We start from the raw sequence: 6,000 nt of genomic DNA on the forward strand, positions 1-6,000 counted from the left end.
AGCTGTGACTGACAGCTGGATATGAGAAGGTTCAGGGACATCTCATCAATAAATACCTGCAAGGAGGGAGGACAGAGCCAGGCTCTTTCAGTGGTTCCTAGACAGGACCAGAGTGATGGGCACTGAAACATAAGCAACTCCCTCTGAACAACCAGGAACATTTTTTTCCCTTTGGGAGTGACCAGGCACCGACTGAGGTTGCTCAGGGAGGCAATGGAATCTCCAGCCTTGGAGATATCCAGATGCTGTCATGACACAGACCTATGCCAAGTGCTCTAGAATGACCCTGCTTGAGCAGGCAGGTTGAACCTGATGACCTCCAGAAATCCCTTCCAATCTTAACCACTCCATGATCCAACAGAGAAGCAACCTCTCTACAGAGCTCAGTATTTCTCTCTTCTATTCACACAGGTGCCACATTCTTGGAGCCAAGAACATGACATAAGCACAAAAATACGCAGCAAGTTATTGTCAGCTTCAGCATCTCATCTACCAATACACAACTAGTCTTGGTTATATCAGAGCTTGGAGTGTAGCAGTTTCAAAACCAGCTCATATTCACTATTCACTCTCTCCTGACACCAAAGTCCCATCCACTTACTCCTGTTGTTTCCTTTGCTCCCTGCTAACAGCTGCTCAGCTGCCCAGGATGGTCACTCTGAAAATTAACCTCAAAAACAGCTCTTGCCTGCGTCAAGGACTCTATTCCAAGCACCTTAATATGGAAGGGGATAGAGGAGGGAATCCACAGCCATGGGAAAATGTGCTCTGCTGGGCAGCATCATGGTCTAATGTCAAGCCGAAGTGAAACTCTGCAAGGGCTTTTTAAACCAAGCTCTTCCCACATTTCCTTCCTTCTTTCTAATACTCTGCTATAGTGTTCTAACTTTTGCTATAAACGCAAGCAAAACCAACAGGGCTCTAACATATTAATCTATCCGTATTATTACCAAAAAAACCCAAATATGCACACAGTAAAATATGACAGTTATAGAGCACCAGTCTCATTTGGGTTTTCAGCATCTCATGGACAGCAAAGCTGTACAATCCTGTCCAGAGAAGCTGCAAGGTAAAGTAAAGAATCAGCTTCAGTACGGCCACTCACTGATTTAACTAAAGCAAATCTGCCAACATAATTGAATCTAAGAATTAACTCTCAGCTAATCTGTTTGTACTATCAATAAGCCTCTTAGCTGGTCAACCATAAGCAGGATGACTATATGGCATGACTTTTTGCACCCTAATCAATAGGCTCCAATAAAAACAGAAGTATTGATGATTCAAAGTTCAAATAGAGGACAGTTTTAGACAAAGAATAGTATCAGTGAACTCCTGAAATTTATTTAGAAAACATCATGCTATTCACTACAAAGTAAAATAGAAGTGCTTGTAAACTCACAGCTATCTCAGTCAAACCACAGAGCAAGCAGGAAGACTTTGAATCAGACACCAACTGGTATCTTGGAAAGCCTATGTTAACAGGAAGTACATTCTCAAGATTTTTATCTCTCCAAGTAGCACTGATCCCACAACTGAATACACAAAATTGAGGCTTCCATACAGGTGCAGCATTCCAAGGTGTCAGTGGCATTGCCTGTGGAGTTTTAATGATGCATACATGACCACGGAAACATACCTTCACAGCACAGGCACTGCAGACCACACATCAGTTTTACAGTTCCAGCCTTTCACAGCTTCACACAGTAACTGAGCTGCCTACAACTGGCATCCTACATCACTGTCATTTAGTGACTAGAAAGGAGTTCTCTTACTTACTATGTTTTTGTGATAACTCTGAAAGCCACTTGGTGTGCAGTCACTACCAGAACTTGTTCCATTTCACAGCCTTTCTGAAGAACACAAGTGACAATCTCAGTCTCAGCAGAATCAAGGAACAACATAAGCATCACAGGGGACGATGCCAGCATGCCTTTGGTCATTTTACGTGCAGTTTAAGAGTATTTATTTTTGAATGTTGATCATGGTGGCAACACTAAGCTTCTTACAGAGGCAGAACTGCCAGGTACATCTGGAGAAAAAGAATAGCTCAAAAAGGAAAACAGAACTAGCTGTAAAAGCCTAGCTATCAATGACATTTTTCTGACCAACAGGAAAAAGCACAGCTACGATGTCCACACTGTGGTTATCATGACTCCCAATAATACAGACCAGCTCTACCGGTTTGGCTGTTCTTGCATTAATATGGAAGTATTGGTAAATAAGCAGCGTGTGAAGTCAAATGAGTAGTGTGTGAAGTTTTGTAGGAGTTAAAAGAGGGCTATTCAAAGATACACCAATTAAATACCCAGCCTAATATTGGAGACTTATTAGAGCAGGCACTCATTTTTACTGAGACAGAGGGAAAGCTATATTGTTTAAAATTATAAACAAATAATACACAATTCTCTGCAAATTAACAAGAAACTACCAACCTTGACTTGAGTATCAAGTATACAACATAAAACACCTAGACAACCCAAAACAAATTATGTTCTACAAATGTTATTTCTGGTCCTGGAAGAAGGAGCACTAAACCAACCCCAACCCTGGAAATCAACAAAATTTAAAGATTTAGGGAAGAAATGTATTTCAAACAAATGTAACTCATACATTCCCTTCTTGCTTAATTATCTCCTCTCCCAAGGAAAATTTTTAATAACACAGGAAACTGCTTTGAAGAAAAATGTGTAGAGCTTTTAGAAAGGGCAACAGGTTTGGTTTTAACCTCTTGCCTTTCAATACTGCAGATGCTGCCTCAACTGCACTCATTCTGAGAATCCTTTCTACAGAACTATTTAAAAAAAAAAGTATCTCGCATTCAGTTTATAGTCTATCACAGCAGACACAGTGAGAAGTTTTATCATTTCTCCTTTTCAGTACTATAGCAACAACAGTAACAAACAATAATATTGATCAAGTACGTATTTAAAACAAAAGTATTTAACCTGCACTAATTTCTGCAATACTAATCTCATTATTCTATCCCAAAGCAGATTGGCTAGAGTATAAATAAAATCCTCAGAGCACACTGAAAGATTAGGATCAAATTACTTCTACAAAAGCAGCTGGTAATCTGTTACAGGAGACAGAATGTGTGAAGCAGCAAGGAGCACAGGCGTGAACTGCAGCACAGAGGAACAACAGAGGTTCCCACCAGTTCCAGGCAAATCCTTCCAATCTGATCTTGCTCTCTGGTACGTGCAAGTTCCCTTACTCCCCCACCAGCTCTCACCTGTGTTCCACAAACTGTCAGAGTGCCAAGTTAACAACCATTAACATCCATGGCAAAACTTGTGTACCACATCCTGGTCCTGCCTCATTAGTCAGGACTCTGGATTAAACTAGTCAGATGCTCAGAGGCTGCTGCAGCAGTTGGATATTTCACTGGGATTTTAAGCACTCAGATATCAAACATGGGGCACCACATAAATAAATGTATGTGCCTAATCACATTAATGCTTCCCTGGCACATTGTCGTGCTGCCCAGTGACCTAGAACAGGCACCAAGTTTCAGTATGAATTTTTTATTCATAATTGAACAAAAGATGAACAGATTATTTTTGTCTGGTATGGGAATTTTTTTGCACTAGAGCCAGAGATCCTACTTCTTTCCACTACTGTCATCCATCATTCAGTTCAATCCGCTGGCAAGTGGGAGTTCATTCATGCAACTGACAGAAACTTTTGTTTCACTTCAACAGAAATTTACATTCTATCCATTCTATCTGTTCATACAGCCGTCTAGTCTTCACTCAGTAGTTCACATTAAAAGCTGAAAACTCTGGCCTTCCACTAGGATTTTTACCATCCTGGTTTTCCTTGCTTGCAATGATGCTCATTGAAAAACACTGAAGTAAGCTTAATGGCTTAATATAAATTTTCTTATTGTCATCACAGGTTGCTCTGACTCAGTCAAAACAGGTTACAGTGCCATTGAGAAGGCAATTTTGTGAATACAGTCCCTGGGCTTGGAGACAACACTCCCTCCTCCAGGCTTCTTCTGGTAACTCCAAAAGAGCTCTACCAGGACAAACATGTTTAAACCCGGAGTAATTCCAGGGCAGGTAGAAGCCAGGGCACTACAAACAGTACATGCAACTGTGTACACACAGCAGTAAAACAGGCACATATGGCAAACTGGTCATCATAACTGTTGTTCGGTTTTGGTTTAACATTTTTTTGTTGTTGTTTTTGTTTTGTTTTTTTGCTGCTGCCTTCCTGATTGCAAAAACCATTACACCCACGACTTAATCTCAGCGGACTGAAAGGTTCAAATAAGGTTACAGATTGCAAGGCAGAAAAAAGTGTCCGCACAGAGACTTCTCCTGAAGTCGGAGAGAGGGAGAACATGAACTCTGGCTCCCACTCTTTTAACAGATGTTCTATTTCTTTGGAAATTTCCTAACTCTTCCCTAATTTTACCTGAAAAAACCCTCCCCTACAGATGAAGTTTCAGAATCGTCAGATGCAAACCAAAAGAGGCACCAAGATCTCAAACTTGCTAAAAACCATAATGGAATATTTTAGTCATTTTAAGCAGTGGAATACTGCCAAAAGCGATCCATAATCCCCAACACCGAAGAAACCGAGTCAGTATTTGCAGGTCCCTCTGCGACGGCTAGAAAGCTATTTCTGCATGCAGGGGCCCCTGCATCTGAGAACGGCAGCAGTTTAGCGGTAAGTAATGCAGAGGCACAATTCTGCGAGCGATTCTTGACCTTCGGTACGCAATTCCACTCATGTGCTTCTTTCCTTTCAGGGCGCGGAAGGGACAAAAGAGCACAGGCAGCAGCGCCGGGCGCAGCGCCCGCCCCCGAGCCAGCCGGCTGTGAAGGTCGAGGGGCCCGAGGAGAAGGAAGAGCGGCTGCACCTTGCTCAGCCCCGTTCCGCAGCTCGGCGAGCGCTGCAGGCCTCGCCCGCGCACCGCAGCCGCCCCCCGCGCCCCCGCGCTCATCTGGGGGCGGGCGGGGGCAGAGGCGGCCGCGCCGGTGCCGCCGCGCATCCCCGCCCGCCCCGCACCGTCCCCCCGCGCCCCCCGCCGCACTCACCCCGCTCCGGGCCCCCCGGGCGGCGGGGAGCGGGCGGCGGCGCCCCCGCGGGCCGGGGGAGCCTCGCTGCCGGCGGCGGCCACCTCCGGGCTGCTTCCCCCCTCACGGCTCGCCCCCGGCCCGCGCCGCTGAGAGGCCGGGGCGGGCAGAGCGCAGGGGCTGCAGTGGCCGGCTGGCTGCTGCTTCTTCTCCCTCCTCCTGCCGGCGCCTCATGTGCCCTCCTCCTCCCGGGTCTCTGCTGTCAGGTCGCCGCCGCCGCTCCAGCTCCCCGCTCTCCAGCGGCGCCCGGGGACCGCTGCGAACCCCTCCGGCCGGGCGGCAGCGCACGTGCGGCGGCCGCCGGGCGCTCTCCGCCGCCGCTGCCGGGCGCGGGGCTCCTGCGGCCGCGCAGCCTCCTCAGGAGGCGGGGCGGCGCGGACACCTCGGGGCTGCGGCGCCGCCCGCCGCCGGCGGGGCAGCAGGAAGGGGCGGGAGGCAGGGAACGCCGCCGGCGGCCACCTCGGCGGCCGCTGGCTCGGTAGTCGCAGCGCTCCCTTTCCCGCCCCCCGGAGGCCATTACCTCATGGCCCAGCCCTGCCGCGGAGGAGGGGCCGAGCGTCGCCCGGCAACCGGCCCCTGCCGCGGGACGGGCTGGGCCAGCCGGGGCGAGGATGTCCGCGGGTGGCGGCAGAGTTTGGCGGCGTGCGGAGCAGCCCGAGCGCGGCCGCGGGCAGCGCTGCCCGCCGCTGCTCCCACAGCTCCCGGGACACGCACAGCCGACCTGGGCTGGCTCGGGAGGCGGAGAGGGCAAGAATGATTACGGGATGTGTTAAACAGCAGAAAATCCTCAAAGGAAGTATTTGCTATGAATGTCCCATATTCAGAGAAATGTCTCAAGTCCTTTTCCACTCTTTTTGGGGGTGCCCCGCGCCAGGACAAGGAGCAAGGCCATAAACTAAATCACAGGAAGTTT

At 48.3% G+C, this 6,000-nt stretch overlaps 1 protein-coding gene across 1 annotated transcript in view; it reads right to left on the reverse strand.

Annotated features, from left to right (window-relative positions):
• TRAK1 (trafficking kinesin protein 1) overlaps nt 1-5,251 on the reverse strand; it is a 127,321-nt gene extending 122,070 nt beyond the window's left edge. The window contains exon 1 of the mRNA XM_064417213.1: nt 5,049-5,251. The gene's annotated coding sequence lies outside the window, so the exon portion shown is untranslated. The remainder of the gene's footprint in view (nt 1-5,048) is intronic.
• Between the last annotated feature and the right edge of the window lie 749 nt (nt 5,252-6,000).

The sequence above is a fragment of the Passer domesticus genome, chromosome 1 (assembly GCF_036417665.1).
Source record: "Passer domesticus isolate bPasDom1 chromosome 1, bPasDom1.hap1, whole genome shotgun sequence".
Taxonomy (NCBI): Eukaryota; Metazoa; Chordata; class Aves; order Passeriformes; family Passeridae; genus Passer; species Passer domesticus.